Source organism: Acomys minous (assembly GCF_964271855.1).
Source record: "Acomys minous genome assembly, chromosome: 2".
NCBI classification, from domain to species: Eukaryota; Metazoa; Chordata; class Mammalia; order Rodentia; family Muridae; genus Acomys; species Acomys minous.
This window is the reverse complement of record NC_140484.1, coordinates 141,885,365-141,900,795: the sequence shown is the minus strand read 5'-3', so window position 1 is coordinate 141,900,795 and position 15,431 is coordinate 141,885,365. Positions and strand designations below refer to the sequence as shown.

The 15,431-nt window shown below is 51.7% G+C and overlaps 1 protein-coding gene and 1 long non-coding RNA gene across 11 annotated transcripts in view; one reads left to right on the top strand and one right to left on the bottom strand.

Annotated features, from left to right (window-relative positions):
* MICAL2 (microtubule associated monooxygenase, calponin and LIM domain containing 2) overlaps positions 1–9,584 on the bottom strand; it is a 198,852-nt gene extending 189,268 nt beyond the window's left edge. For 4 of the 10 annotated variants that reach the window (XM_084772975.1, XM_084772972.1, XM_084772977.1 and 1 more), the window contains exon 1: positions 9,403–9,582. The gene's annotated coding sequence lies outside the window, so the exon portion shown is untranslated. Of the gene's footprint in view, positions 1–9,402 lie in introns of all 10 variants that reach the window. The other 6 variants (XM_084772980.1, XM_084772981.1, XM_084772982.1 and 3 more) reach the window with 3 other exon arrangements.
* Positions 9,585–11,925: 2,341 nt separating this feature from the next.
* On the top strand, positions 11,926–14,704 carry LOC311592153. The gene is made up of 4 exons (XR_014777315.1): positions 11,926–12,035; positions 12,722–13,047; positions 13,844–14,009; positions 14,396–14,704. It is a non-coding gene; the product is annotated as an uncharacterized lncRNA (long non-coding RNA).
* Positions 14,705–15,431: the final 727 nt, after the last annotated feature.

The following is a 15,431-nucleotide window of genomic DNA, read 5'->3' as shown; positions in this document are numbered from 1 at the left end:
TCTAGGGCACCTCTCGGCGTAGACAAACACTAGCCATCTAGTTGGCTTTCAGTTCTGGGTGGGCGGTGCTGGCTTCCTCAACTTACCTGGCCTGAGGATTAGGTGCCTCAGTCTTGTCCGGTGGCTTCCCGCTGCCTGTTGGGCTTGCTCTCATCATCGTCATGCCTCTGCACCTCTGTGTGCTCTTGCCTCTACCCATCTCTGCGGAGGGCATCCTACCTCAGCCTCCAAGGTGTTTGTGACCAACAAGCTGGCCCTACCCCCTCTCCTCCAAGAGGTCCCCTGGCTGGTCCTTACCATGAGCATTCTATATGCAGTCCTGGTGTGCAGGCAGCAGCAAGAAGCTGGTCCTGCATACCTCACTTCAGGCAGTGGAGAGCAATCAGATCTGGGCCCCAGCACAACAGCTGCACGCTGCACTGGGCACTAACAAGCCTGGCCTTACAGCTGTTGGTAGCCACCCCAGCATCTATTTATAGGCCTTCTGCAGTCCTTTGCCATGACTCCCAGCTGGCTCACATTGGTGCATTCTCTCAAGATTCAGCCAATGGCCAACTAGAGGCAAATCTCTATGGACAGTTGGCCTTCCCAGTTAAAATCTGGGTTTGTGAGCTGGGTGCAGTGGCACACATCTTTAATCCCAGCACTTGGGAGGCACGGGCCGGTGGATATCTGTGAGTTCAAGACAGTCCTGGTCTATACAGTGAGTCCCAGGACAGCAGGGGCTACAGAGTGAAATCATGTCTCAACCAACCAAACAAACACAAAGTAAAACCTGGGTCTGTATCAGAGACCAAGAAGACAATGGTAGAAATCCTGTGCCCAAGGTTCTGGAGGTGTGTTCTGATACAGATCTTGAGGCCAAGGCTAGCCAGCCCTACAATACACTGTCTTTCCTTAAGGAAGGCTAGAGCTTGGTGAATGCCTGAAACCCCAGCAGTCAGGAGGCTGAGGAAGAGGAATTGCAAGCGAAGGCCAATCCATGCTACATGATAAGGCCCTGCCTCGAATAAACAAACAAACAAACAAACAAACAAACATTTGTCTGCGTCTTTTACTCTACACACATAAACTCAAGGCAGGGTTGAGAACTTCCCGACCATGTCATCAGAGGGCCCTTCCAACCTGACGTGCCAGGCTCCGTGACTCATGCCTTCTCTTCCTCCTCCGACACAGAGGTCAGGATCATACAAAGCCACCCCAGTTCCCTTTCCCTGAGCACCTCAAGCCCCACCCAGGGTCCAAAGGGAAAGATAAAATCCCAAGCTGCCAGCTCAGCTCAAGGCAGCCTGAGAGTGCCTGCTCAGTGCTGCAGGTGGCAAAAGGAAGGGGCAGGGGAGTGAGGGAGGGCTGCCGTTGCTATGGCTACAAAAAAAAATGCTCCTCTCATTCACACCATCTGTCTGAGCCAGGATAGGAGACAAACTATTGGTTGCCTTCACTCCCCTGGTCTACCTTTCTAAGTGACTACAACTGGAGGCTAAATTTAAGTGCTGCTCAAAATGGGGACATATAAGGCCTCTCCGCCTGCATCTGCAGGGTTTCATAACGGGCAGAGCGGGAGAGAAATGAAGAATTAGACTCAGAGGCAATCTACGCGGCATTGTACAGCCACCTCAATTAGAGAGCTAAAAGAGAGGGGAAAAAAAAAACCCTGCTCCTCTCTCTGGCTTTAGATGAAGTTTCAGCAATAAACACACATCTGCGAGGAGCTCTTGAAGAGAGACAGCATAAACACCCCAGGGAGCAACCCCAAACAGGGAGCCCTCTCCAGGAAGCTACTGCTTGCCAGGGAAGAAGGGACGGAAGTAAGGAGGAGGAAGAGGAGGAGGTGGAGGAGGAGGAGGAGATGGAGGAGGAGGAGGTGGAGGAGGCGGAGGTGGTGGTGGCAGTGAAGGGCAGAGAAGGATGCAGCGCTGAGCAGCTGGGTGGGATGGGGGGGGGTGCCACAAGAGTGGGGGTGGGGCGGGGGTGAAGGCAGACAGAAAGGAGGCGCTCAGTTTGGGAGGAAATGGAGAACTGGCTGAGTTCTGCAGGCAACCAAAGCTTGCGACCCAGAGCGGGGGGTGCTTCTGGAGGAGCCCATTCATAAATGTTCATTATGGGAATTGGCCACTCTTTAAAAGTAGAAAAAAACGGAGGTGTTGGAATGCATGCCTATGCGGGGCACTCTGTAAATATTTTACCTCCACGTCAGTCTCAAGATAAAATTACAATCTCAAGACAGACATAACTGCCCCTTCTTTACAGGATGAATGGTAGGGCTCATAAACTTTCCAAGGCCACATGGGTAGGACTCGAACCCACATCTGTCTTAGCATGCTTTGTCTGCTTGCTTGTTTTTGCCTCTGCCACTTGCATAGAATGCTTGCTCCTGATGTTTATCCTCAGTACCTAGATGTTCCAAATCCTCCAAATCTAACATGGGCGGGGGCAGGGGGGGCATTCTGATGGGGAGAGGTGGCGGAACATATGGCGGAAGCAATAGTTGGATTTTGGCCAACTCATTGCAGCGTCTCTGAGGTCTTGTGGAGCCTGTTTCCTCCCATTCGGGTCACTTCCAAGCAGACAGTAGGAAAAGCAGAGCCTGTGATGGGCAGAAGGATGTGCCCACAGCATGTCCTCAGGAGGCGCGGAAGAGCAGCCGCCATTGTGAGAAGAGAGCCCCAGGATGGAGGCTGAAGGAAGAAATGCAGCTTGGGTTTTCACTAGTTCCTTTTGTACGGGGTGAGTGTTTTACCACGTGTTGGTGTGTGTATGCAGTGTATGTCTGTGCTGGTGACTACCACACATCCCTGTGTGTGGAGGTGAGAACCACGCATCTATACATGTATGTTGGGGAAAGTGCTCTGTGTGTGTGTGTGTGTGTGTGTGTGTGTGTGTGTGTGTGTGTGTGTTTAGGGAGAGTTCTGTGTATCCATGTGTGAATGGGTGAGTACTATGTATCCATATGCATGTGTTCGAGTGTACGCCCTTTACTGTTTGCCCTTTCACTTGGTTGTCAGACACCCACTTCCTTCAGGAAGAAACTCTTGTCCATTACCACCTGTGCATCCAAGTGTGAAAGGTCCAATGGCCCACACGTGTAGAGCCATCACCTCCATGAACACAGCACATGGCACCTTACGATGAGTAGACACCCATTGAGCAGCTAGATCCCCCACAGACCTGGGCCTACTCTACTCCCGGAAGCAGCTCTTTTCAGTGACTAAGAGACCTGAGGAAAGCCTCTCCATCCACGTCCTCCTCCTCCTCCTCCTCTTCCTCCTCCTCCTCCTCCTCCTCATCCCCTGCTCCTCATGCTCTCTGCTCCCAGCAACCCTGAGACCTAGAACCAGGCACTGCTCAGATTAGAGGCCAAGGCCAGCTTTAAGTCTGTGAGCAAAGAAACGGTCCCTGCAGCTCAGCACATTGATAGACCATGGCAAGGCCAGGACAGAGTGTTCTAGACACCCATTCCTGTCTCTGGCTCGTGCTGAGCTTCCAGGCTGGGTGTGTCAGAAACTTGGGCCTGAGAATGTTCCACTAACGTGTTGCTCTAGCAGCACAAGGGCCAGCAACAACTGGCTAGCTCCCTGCTGGTTGGCTCCTGCAGCCAGCCAGGAGGACATGAGCGCTAGACATGCCCTGTTCCCAGGAAAGGTTCTGCTGTAGCCTTTCTATGCCCTGGAAGAAGTGTAGGCAAGCCACAGGAGGAATGCTAGAGCCATGAGTGCCCAGGAAGCCACAGGGGTGGAGATTGGGGGAGATAGGAATACAATCCTGGGTAGACAGATTAGACCACAGAAGGCATACTAAGAGGCCAGGGCTGTAGCTCTGTTGGGAATGTGCTTACCCCTACACAGGGACAATCCTTTATTAAAACGGCCGTGGTGCATACCTACAACCCCAGCACTTGGAGATTGTATGGAGGCAAGGAAATCATAAACTCAAGTCCATTCTCACATCCATGACAAGTTTACGGCCAACCTGAACTACATAAGACCTTGTCTGTAAAACAAAAACAAGCCTGGGGTGGTAGCAAAGGCCTTTAATCCCAGCACTTGGAAGGCAGAGTCAGGCAGATGTCTGTGACTAAGGCCAGCCTGGTCTATATAGTTCCACATCGGTCAGGGCTACATAATAAGACCCTGCAAAAACAGAACAAACCTAAACTCTCCAATATGACACAGTATTAACTATGTGGACACGGTGACCTGCACAGCTTTCCCAAGATGACTACAGCAATACTTAGATGTGCACACAGGGACAGCAAGAGAAAAGGAGAGACCAAGCCACACCTGGCACCACAAGAGACTGTGCGCTGTGTACTCGGGGCATGATGACTCTTCAAGATGTGACAGGGGAAGGAGCACCCCAAAATCATACTCATGGCAGACTCGATCCAGCAGCTACAGTTTATGACCACAGGAGCCCTGCCATGATCACTCTGGCCAGTGTTAATGTTGGCCACCAGAAAACAGTGGCCAATGTTCTAGAAAGGGTGCCTTATCATCAGGGACTAGACATATGCTCTACATCTGGAGCAGGTGCCCAGAAGAAATGAGAATCCAGTGTAGGGAGGGCCAGGGAACCCTAGATTGAGGTGTACAGGTGTTTGCCCTTCAAGATTTTCCCAAGAGGAAGCTCAAGCCAGTAGAGCCGGGAGCTTGGGCCTGCCTGCTCTTTTGCCATCTCTAGTGGCTCAGCCTTCAGAAAAACAAATATACAAACAATATTGTGATCAGAGAAAATCTCAAAACCCCAGTAACTCTGAGGTAGTGTCAGTACATACAACTGCAACCAGTGACAAGTTCAAGCCTGTCTGCAGATGTTCAAGCCTGTCGGTCTACAGGTGCACAAATAGCTGGGGGCCTGGTTTCTAGAAAGAATATAATATGGATTTCCTATCATAAAAACATTTTTACTATAAAAACTTGGGGGAAGCGAAGAACGTAAAGAGTAATGTCATGCCTGTGGTAACCGCCTACAACGCCAGCTCTCTGGGAGGCTAGGACAGGAAGAGCTGAAGTCCAAAGCCTGCCTGGGCTCCAAAGCCTCCCTGGGCAACTCAATAAGACCCTCGCTCAAGATTCAACACATGAAAGAGGGCAGGGGATGTGCCTCAGTGGTTAGATGCTTAACTAGCATGCATGAGAAAGCTCAGGCTTTGGTCTCCAAGTAAAACCAACCAACCAAAGACCCTAAAATGTAAACAACAAAGAAAGAACTACCAACTCAAACGTCGACCCAACAGAAGCATTAAAATGTGGTTACATTTGCTTAAAAATGAAATAAAATAAGAGGTGAGCTGTTTGTAGTGGTTCACATTTGCCATCCCAGCACTAAGGAAGTAGAGGCAGCGGGGATCAGAAGTTTGAGGTGATTGTCAACTACATAGTGAGTTCAAGTCCAGCCTGAGCTGCAGAAGACCCTTTCTCAGAAAACGAAGAAGAAGAAGAAGAAGAAGAAGAAGAAGAAGAAGAAGAAGAAGAAGAAGAAGAAGAAGAAGAAGAAGAAGAAGAAGAAGAGGAAGAAGGAGGAGGAGGAGGAGGAGGAGGAGGAGAAGAAGGAGAAAATGAAAGCAAAATTCTTAAGTCTGTGGCACAGAGGGCTTTGTCTGGGAAGAGAAAGGCGTTGCTCAGAGGAAGGGGGGGTGGGTGGGAGATGAACCCGTTCTCCACCTAGCCTAGTGTCAGAGTCACAACTTGGTCTAGACGGAGCTGAACTCAAAGCCTGGGCAGAATGACGTCAGCCGCTGTCGGCCACGTGTGACGTGCAAGGCCAGCTGCTGCTGAGGGCACACACGTGGCCATCTGGGCCGCACAGCACAGACTGAAGCGAAGAGGGCAAGTGTTGTAAATAGTTCTCCTGTTATTTCAGGCTGCTTACGGACTGATGCTCGCTGTCCTAACAGCCGCACGTGCATGAGCAAGTCATCCTTCCAAGCATACACGCACCACAGTCACACGAGCCCCTGACAGTCCCCTCATTCAGCCCCTTGAGTGGCTGCTACTGTGCCACTGAGCAGCTGCTCACCAAGTCTCTGCTGTGTGTCCCTGTGTACAGGCTTTGTTCCTGAGGCTCTGAGAGGTACTGGAGTGGACGCCAGTCTCCAGGGGCTTGCTGTGCTCCCCAGAGAGATGAGCTCTTGAAACAGAGGTTACTTGCTCATAGAGAAGAGGGGACCTTCTCCAGTTCACAAAAGGCAGCAAGACACTGGTGACCAAATGTAGCATGTGGATGTCACTCCAACAGACAGCTGGAGACGGCATTCCTGACAAGCTGGCCTGTGTGCCTATCTCAAGTGGACAGGTGACACCGTAAGATTAGAGCAGTCTCTGTCCTGTGCAATAATGACCATAGTTTTACAAGGGAATGCTCTTTTTAAGTGACATGCACTGGACTGTGTAGAAGGAAAATGACATAAACAATGGCTTCAGAAACCAGCCTTAAAATACTTCAGAAAGAAAAACCCAGGATGGCTTGGCAGGTAAAGGTGCTTGCTGCCAAATCCGATGGCCTGAGTTCAATCTCGGGGACCCACATCGTTAAAGGAGAGAACCAAGTCCCCAAAATTGTCCTCCGACCTCCGCACAGGAACTGTGGCACACATGCCCATACATGTACACACACACACACACACACACACACACACACACACACACACACATATGGAAGTTTAAAATAAAAAAGAACTGCAAGAAAAGTAAGAAGTCATAAATTAGCATAATGCAGCATCGTTTTAATAGCTGGAGTAAGTGCAGGCAGGGCTTATTACACCATCCTATTTTGTCTGAAAAAAATATCACACACACACACACACACACACACACACACACACACACGTTTGTTTGTTGTTTTGGTGGGATTAAGACAGGGTTCCCATGTGTAGCTATGGCTGTGTCCTGGTACTTGCTCCATAGACTAGGCTGGCCTCAAAATCAGAGACCCACCTGCCTCTACCTCCCAAGTGCTGGCATTAAAGGCATGTGCCACCACTGCCCCGGCTGGTTTGGGGTTTTTGTTTTGTTTTCTGAGGCAGTCGTGGCTGACCTAGAACTCATCATATAGACCAGAGTAGCCTCAAACTTTCAGCAATCCTCCTGCTGCTGCCTCCCCATGGCTGGGATTACCACATACCTGCTACTCAATTGTTGTTACTGCGGAGACAAGGTCTTGCTGTGTAGCTCAGGCTATCCTCAGACTCACTATATAGCCCAGACTGGCCTTGAACCCTAGGTTCTCTGCCTTGGCGTTCCTTGTAGTATTTTTTGACAGGAGACTGCTCTGTATGGGGTGGTGCCATTTCTGCTGGGGGTTAGGTGCCATTTCATAGTGGGACAAGAAGGCTCCCTCTCCTGTCTTGTACTGAGCCCCTGGAGACCAGAGGGCACCCAATATTTTTCTGTTCCCTGAGGTGTTTAACCCTCTTCTCCAACAGCTGGAAGCTGGGATCATGAAATTCTAGCAGTCTGGTGGGGCCAGCAGCAATCTGAGTCTCAGTTCTCACATCTGTAAAATGGGCATAGCCCCAACTACTACAGAGGGCTACTATGGGATGCTCCTGAAGTAAAGAATAGTAAGTCCCAGAATGCAGCATCCTCTTCCAGGCTCTTTAAAGGACGGACATTGTTAGCACTCTGCAGACTTGGTTTAGGTGTGTTCTGCCCCCTCCAGCCCAACCAAGTCCTCCACCAGGAAGGCAGACCCTCTACCTTTCAGCCACGGGGAGTAAGCAGGGTCAGGCCCACGGCTGTAAAAGCAAACCCAGGAAAGAACAGACACAATTCCTTCCCTCCCCGTATCACAGGAAGGAAATATTGGCGCTTCTCTCTGAAGCTCCTAGAAACGAGACTGTTCAAACTGTGGGTTTCAGTCACTCAGCAAACAAAGACCTATGTCCCAAAGCCTGCCCCACCCCCGCTGCAGAAAGAACGAGCCTGGGGTTCCTAAGGGTCAAAGTTACTTCAGTGGACCCAGTTCTAGAAAACTATTGGAAAAGCCAGGCCCGCAGAGGTAAGGCCAACGGGAGGGGGCTTTCCCCCAAAGCAGCAAGGCAGTCAGTCCCTCCCTATCAAAGCGAACTGCGCCCCTCACAGTGGACCACACAGTGGGAGGCAGGTGCATCTCATTGTGTGTTCAAAAAACCCTGCGATTCCCAGAATCTCTCAATGGCTGGGGGTGGGGGGCTCCAGACACATGCACACAGAGCCCCTTCCCACAGGGCAAACTGGTAGGAAGCAGGCACAGAGCCAGGACCCCTTCTGCTGGTCCCTAAAACAGAGAAGACACAACTCAGGCTTTTTGGACAGTAACCACCAGGACCCAAGCTGTGCCCTTTCCCTGTACCGGAAGAAAGCAGCACTGGTTTCTTTTGAAATCCCTGGGACATGAACAGGAGCTGTCCTGGTGGTCCACTTGTAAGGAAGGCCCACTGCCCCCTGGGAGGTGACTGGCATACAGAGGACACAGGTGCCAGAGAACTCAGGGAGGTGAGTGCGGAAGGCCAACTAGCCTCTGGCTTTTTTTCCCTCCGGATATGCCCATAAGGGGACTGGCTACTGACTTTATCCTCCCACTAAACCACTTAAGACATAGTGGGCAGAGAGAGGCCTTCCAAACGAGAGCTCTTTCCGCTTTAGAAACCCAGGCCCAGAATAAACAATGTGGAAGGAGACACGAGAGCACTCTGGTTTCAACACGCCTCTTCCCGGTCCAGTACAGGCCCTTCCCAACTCTGCCGGTGAGGGTGAGGCTGAGACTGAGGCTGGCCTGGGATAAGTTAACCCCGCCCTCTCCAGACAGCTGCAGCGGGCCAGAGGCTGCAAGGGAGACCCCGGACGGACCATGACCAGTCAGCCAGTGACAGGGCAGGACGCCAGGGTGGGGGTGCTCCTGGGCAGGGAAGAGCACAGGCTGCCAGGGATCTCAGGATACAGAGGGGACAGCAGCCTGGCCCCTCGAGGAGTAGCCACGGGCCAAGCAAATAGCCCGGGTCCTAGCCTGCCGCCGGCCACTGACATTTGTCCCAACTTAACTTCCTGTTATCAAAGAGGGAGGAGAAGAAGAAGGGAGTCATAAAAAATAATAATAAAATAAAAATAAGCAAGACGCTCAAAGAGAGGATGGGAAAGGTACGGGAGCCCAGATCGCGTGGAGCAAAGTTTGGGGACGTTCCCCTAAGCGATGACAGGCGACCCTGATGCCGAAGGGCGCCCACTCTGTGCTGATGTGTTGGGTTTTCTGGGGTTAGACTGGCAGTTTTGATTGGTGGAGAGTCCAAGGCGCGGCCCGCAGGTGGGTCTGAGATCGCGGACGCAGCTGCCGCACCTGACCCAGCAGGGCGCAGAGTCCAGCCAGGACTGGCACGGTCCCCACCCGCTCCCGCGCACCCTGGAACCCACTCCCACTCCGTCTTACCGAAGGTCTCGCCGGCCTCCGAGTCTCAGGTCAGCTCCTGCCTAGGCCTCTGGCTGAGGGCGCAGAGATCCGGGACCCCGCGGGCCGCCTGCCGAGCCCGAAGCGAGCGAGGCGGCCCGGCGCAGGTTGAGCCTGCCGGGTTGCCTGCGGTTCTGAGAGCTGCGGAGGACGCGGTTGGGGCACGCCCACATGTGAAGCTCACCAATAACAGGGCCTTCAAGGGCGAGGCTCCGCCCCAGGTCTGAGACGCAGGGCCAATGGTCACGCAGCGCGGAATCCACCCTTGCGCCCTCCCAGTCAGTACCCGGCTGGGGACGGCTGTCACCACTGCAGCCTAGGACGCACGTGGGCTGAAGCCCTGCCCTGTCCCGCGAGCAGGCATAAGCTCCCACGCTGGCCACAGGTCGAAGACGCAGCCCTGGGCTGCTGCGAGGTGAACACCCGGCCTTGGTGTTCTGATGTCGGGGGAGAAGGAAGGGCGGGGCCTCGCGATGCTTGGCCTAGGCAGCGGGAAAGCCAGCCTTACTGTCCCCTTTTGGACTGGAGGGAGGAGCGAAAGACTTCTAGGACTACCTGGCCCTCTTGGGCCCTCATTCCTTGCTTGGCTGTGTGCAGTCTTCCTTGCTTGAGTTCTCCCTTGAATTGGCCTTGCCTTGGCTAAAGCTGTGGGAAAGGGAGTGGTGACACAGACCAATCACATTAACGGGGTCCACCGCATTATGTCTTTCTTGGATGTTGAATGACTTAATTTCTGTATTCCTCGCTTTCCTGGGTGGCCATGCCCCTCACAGTTTCAGAGAAAATTATGAATGAATGGTTCGGGCTGAGAGTTTTGAGAAGTTAATGCAGACGCTGTGATGGCAGGAACCAGAAAAATAGGAGTCAAGTAGTCAAGCACCAAGGCTGACTCACCCCTGGGGCCTGGAGCCCATCACCGAGCTTGGCCCAACGCAGCATCCATAAATGTTCTTGGAACTGAGCTGATCCAGGGGGAGGAAAGCAAGCAGGCTTGGGCGGTGAAAGCAAACAGTACTGTGACTCCAGGGTGCTGGAATTCCCCGGGGTACCACCCTTGGAGAGCCATACCCCTTGGCCCAGGTAAGTGCAGGCAGCAAGTCCCCCTCCCCATCCCCCAAAACTGGGACTCATTTTTTTTTCTCTATCATCTTTGCTGCATGTTCCTCCTCCCAGCCCTTGGAGTTTCTCAGGGTTTTTCTCTTAGCATCCTCAGAATTGAATACACTTCTGCCGATAAGTTTTACCTGCAGTGTCCGACCCCACTCAGTTTGCACAACTCACTCATTGCTGATTCTGAGAGGGACAGTTCTCTGCTCTTGCGGGACTCCAGCCTTGCCCACGGCCTGACTTCAGTGGACAAGGTTCATAGATACTTAGCCTGAGGCCAAGCCAGGCAAGGTGGAGGTAAAGATGAAGGCGAATCATTCGTTCATTCAGCCAACTAAGCAGATGTGGTTCTTATGTCCCCGTCACTCTCTGGCAGGTGACTAATCAGATATAGGTGATGGTGCAAGAGGCATGTCCTGTATTAGTATTTATTCACCCCGTGGTCTTACAACAACAAACCGGGCACTTCCGGGAACTCAGATAGCAGTGCTCAGCACAGAAGGCTCTTGAGACAAGATTCCAGCGTGTACTCTAGGCTGGTCTTGAGCACTAGGTATCCCGGACTAATCTCAAGCTCACGGCTATCTTGTCTCAGCCTCCCCAGTGTGGCGATGACCCACCATAGCTCTGGGTTAGCGCAGAAGTCCTGGCCGCTCAAAAATAAGAATTTCCCAGCACTTCCTAACCTTTCTTGTGCCTCTCTTCTGGTGTGCCCCAAGCCTTTCTCTCATGGGGCTTCTCTGAGAAAGGGTCTTGCTAGGGAGGTGTGGTGGGCTGAGTTTTAACTTGGAAACAGGGCAAGCTGAGCATTGATGGCAGCTGACTGAGTAGAGGCGTTAGGTAAGTCTTGTGGCTTCTTGGGCCAGAGACTCTTACTGTCTTTCAGACTTACACTGCTGAGCAGCTGCCTGGGGGTGAGAGACGTGTGAGAAGACTAGAGATAGAGGTGTCACAACTCAGAACTCAGAGCAGTCTATAAGGTGGCCTGCTGCATCGGGGCGGCGGGGGGGGGGGGGGTATATATAGCTCTGTGTCAGAGAAAGCACTATGCTGTGTTAGGGAGAAATGGTATCTAGCCCCTTTCTTAACAGATGAATGAATGAATGAACGAATGAATGATGCAGCAGCCCCACACTCCGTATTTAACAGCAGTCACTTTGCTTTTCTAGGATGCAGCTTGAGGAGGTTGCCCGGGAGATACAGATGGCTACTTAGCATCAGAGGGAGGGAGGGAAGGAAGACCCAGATTCAGCCCTAAAAATAGCCTCATCTCCAGCTGAACCAGTAGCCTACGCAGCTCCAAAGCAGCCCCGGCTGGTGGTCCTGTCGTCAGCATCCACCTGACCACCGTCCAAGGGGACACCATGTCTGCCTCCCCAGTTTCCAGCCTCCCAGTGTGCTAGAAACAAGGCAGCTGTGGAGCCTCAAGGGTTCTCCCCAGGGGCGTTTTCCATGGAGGACGCTCTGGGGCCTTCCCCTTGCTTTTCCAGCAAGGGTAACACTATAAGGTAAGTGTGTGATTCCCCAGGCTTTCTCTAGAGCTGCTATCAAAGCACCTTGGTGTTTCAGGGGAAGAGGAAGGCTGGCCTCCACAGAGCCCAGCGACCTTGTCAAGTGATGGGCCCCAGGCTGCTTTGACAGCTAGCTATCTTTGGAGGACTTTCTAAGCCAGGAAGTGGGAGCAGTGGTGCCTCCCTTGGGCATACCCATCAGTGTGTGAGAAACAAGATCACAGCAGCTTGTTCTAGCCTCTTATCATCCCGCAGGCGGCACCATTGTTTCCAGGACACAGGGGCTCTCGTCAAGGTCACCAGGAACCCGGCAGGCCCACCACACCTTCAAGGAGATTTTCCTGACAATGTGGGGAAGAAATGTTGCCTGTCTGGGAGTGCACTTTTGGGGGAATGTATGCATGGGGTTAGCAATGTGAGAAAGTCAGTGCTGAAGTAGCCAAGAGATGCTGCTATAGGCAGAAAGTGGCACTCCAAGTAGGGGTGCCAATTACAACAAACAGATACAGCGTGGGTGTGTAGGGGGGCTGGAAGGACACAGGACCTTACACACAGTCCAGCTTCAGCCCCAAATAGACTGAAAATATCAGCATGTTCTTCCTTCCTTCCTTCCTTCCTTTCCTTATTAGTTTGCTTACTTTGGGATTTTTGTGTATTGTTTTTTGTTTGTTTGTTTGTTTCAGTTTGTTTGCTTGCTTATTGAGACAAGCTCTCCTGTAGTCCAGGCTGGCCTCCAGCTGCCTATGTAGCCAAGGATGACTTAAACACCCTGCCTCCACCTCTCAAGAGCTATGAGGACAGCCATGCACTGTCATGGCTGACTTCAACACAGATCTTCAAAACCAACTGTAGAATCCAAGGGCGTCATTATGGTCCTGAAAGACACAAGAAATGAAATAATACCACCAAACTCGGAGGACCCACATAGTGGGCTGGGCTGTAGTTGCTAGAACACATCCGCTGCCTGTTCCAGAACACACTGCTGTGGCTGAACGGAACCTGGAGACAGGTAACAGTCTTCCACAATCCTCCATGCAGCAGCTAACTGGGCCAATGAAAAGAACTCTCTTCTCTGTTCTGGTCCCCAGAGGAGATTTATATCCACCTCTCTGTCTACCCATCACATATCCATCCCATAGTATATATAAAATGCTTCTCCTAAGAGGAGCCATGGCCAGTAGTCATACAGGTTCCAAGTCAAGGTGCCTGGATCGAATCCCAGTTCTCCCAGCAGTGAGCCCCAAACAAGAAACATAACTTCTTTGTGTAACAGGTACCTCCCCTACAAAAGGGAGAACCATGCATAGAGCAGAGGGAGGCACCTGGTAAGTGATGGATAAGGCTGCTTTGAGTTAGTCAGTTGTCCCTAAGAGGCACAGAGTTGGTAAGCAATCCTAGGTCAAAGACCCGGCTATTTTCCCAGCATAATACCTGGTGTGTGTCTGAGTTCTCAGTACCATTATCTTCCCCACTTGAGAGATAAGAGAACAGCATCTTGGAGAAGTAAAGTCCCTGACCTGCCATCTTTTTAGGGCCAGCACACACCAGAGGGGCACCCTGACTGTCTGACTGTCCAAACCTATGCTCCGGTGTTGTTTACTTTTAAAAACCTCTATATGCATGTGAGTGTGCATGTGTCAAGGTAGCTGTGGGTGCCACAGCACTGTGGAAGTCAGGGCACTGGGGCGCCCACCCCAGCCTTCTACCTTGTTTGAGACAAGTTCTCTTGTTTGCTGCTATATGCGCGGGGCCTGCTGGCCTGTGAGCTGCTGGGCTCCTCCTGTCTGCTTCCTATCTTACTGTAGGGATCCCAGGTTACAGATGTTGGTCTCGTGCTCAGCTGTGTGTGGGTTCTGGGGGATCTGAACTCAGGTCTTCACACTTGTCTGGAAACACCGAGCCACCCTCTCAGTGCACAACTTTCTTTACATGGATGCTAAGGATCTAAGTCAGGTGCCTGTGATTTGTTAGGTAAGTACTTTGTCACCTGAGCAATCTGGGGGTTAGTGTGCGTGTCTGTGTCTGTGTGTGAGAGAGAGAGTTGTGTGTCTCTGGTGTGTCTGTGTATATGTGTGTGTGTGTATGAAAAAGAGTGTGTGTACCTATGTGTGCCTGTGTATTTGTCTGTGTATGAGAGGGGTGTGTGTGTGTGTGTGTGTGTGTGTGGGTTTTGTTTGTTTGTTTGTTTTGAGATGGTGTCTCTCTCTGTACCTATACTGGCTAGAATTATGTATCCCAGATTGGCTCCAAACCTGTAGCACTATTCTAGCCTCATCTTTCCCAAGGGATGGGATTATAGGCATGAGACACCGTACCCCTCTCATTTCTAATTTTCTCTGTTCCCACCTGCCATAAAGTGAAGAGGCTGTTGTGTCACACATTCCCACCGTGATGTACTGTGAAGCTACAGACCCAAAAACAAGGCCGAGCAACTCTAGATTGAAACCACAAGGCCAAGCAAACCTTTCTTCCTTATAAGTGTATTGTCTCAGGTACTTCCTGGCCACCACAGAAAGCTGTCGATCACACAGCTCATCTGAGCTCCCAAAGTCCAAACTCCTGGGAGGAGTCACAGTATAGCATTCACCATGTCACCCCAGTCACCAGAAGTAAGTACACATTGCTTAAACAGTAGCCCCCATGTGACTATGCATTTGGGGGAGGACTGCATGAGGAAACAACATCTTACCATGGGTTTTTGGCCCACTCAGTGTCCTAAAAAACTCATTATGTGAAAGTCAAGTAGCATAATATAAATAAATAAATAAGAAGGCTAAAGCTGTAGCTCAACGGTAGCGTTTGCTTAGCATGCATAAAAGCCCTTGGGTCATCGACAGAACCGGAAGTAAACCACTGAGGCGCTTGTAGCCCCAATACGCTAATTCTGTAACGGCCTGGACTTCCACCCACAACTCTGGCCTGTGTAGTCTCTCTGAATAAATATATGCTTCTGACATCTCAAAAAGTCGTGTCAGCCTGACTGCCACTCTCCTCTGTGATCCGTTTTACATTCCCGCTGCACCCACACAGCAGCACCCGAGATAAGCCTTTGGTGACTTTTGTAATGGATACATACTTTAAAACTGCAGCAAGTTCCGGCCTGACTGCCTTCCTCCCTAATCTTTCAAGGCAAGAGTCCCTTGGGCCAGGCCGACCTTGGGAGTTCTGGAGGGTCGGGCCCCTCTGTATCACATCAGTGTGTCCTGCAGGAGGCGCCCACTCCAAGCACTTCCTCCAGAGCTGGAGCTTCAATTACTGAAGGCCAAGCCTCTGCCTGGGTCGTAGCGCAGAGGCAGAGTGCTTGCTGCGCATGCTCAGGCCCGAGGCCTAGGGGTTTCTGCACCACCGGTCTGGGGAGGGATAGTTAGACACAGAGAACAGGGCCATCAGTTG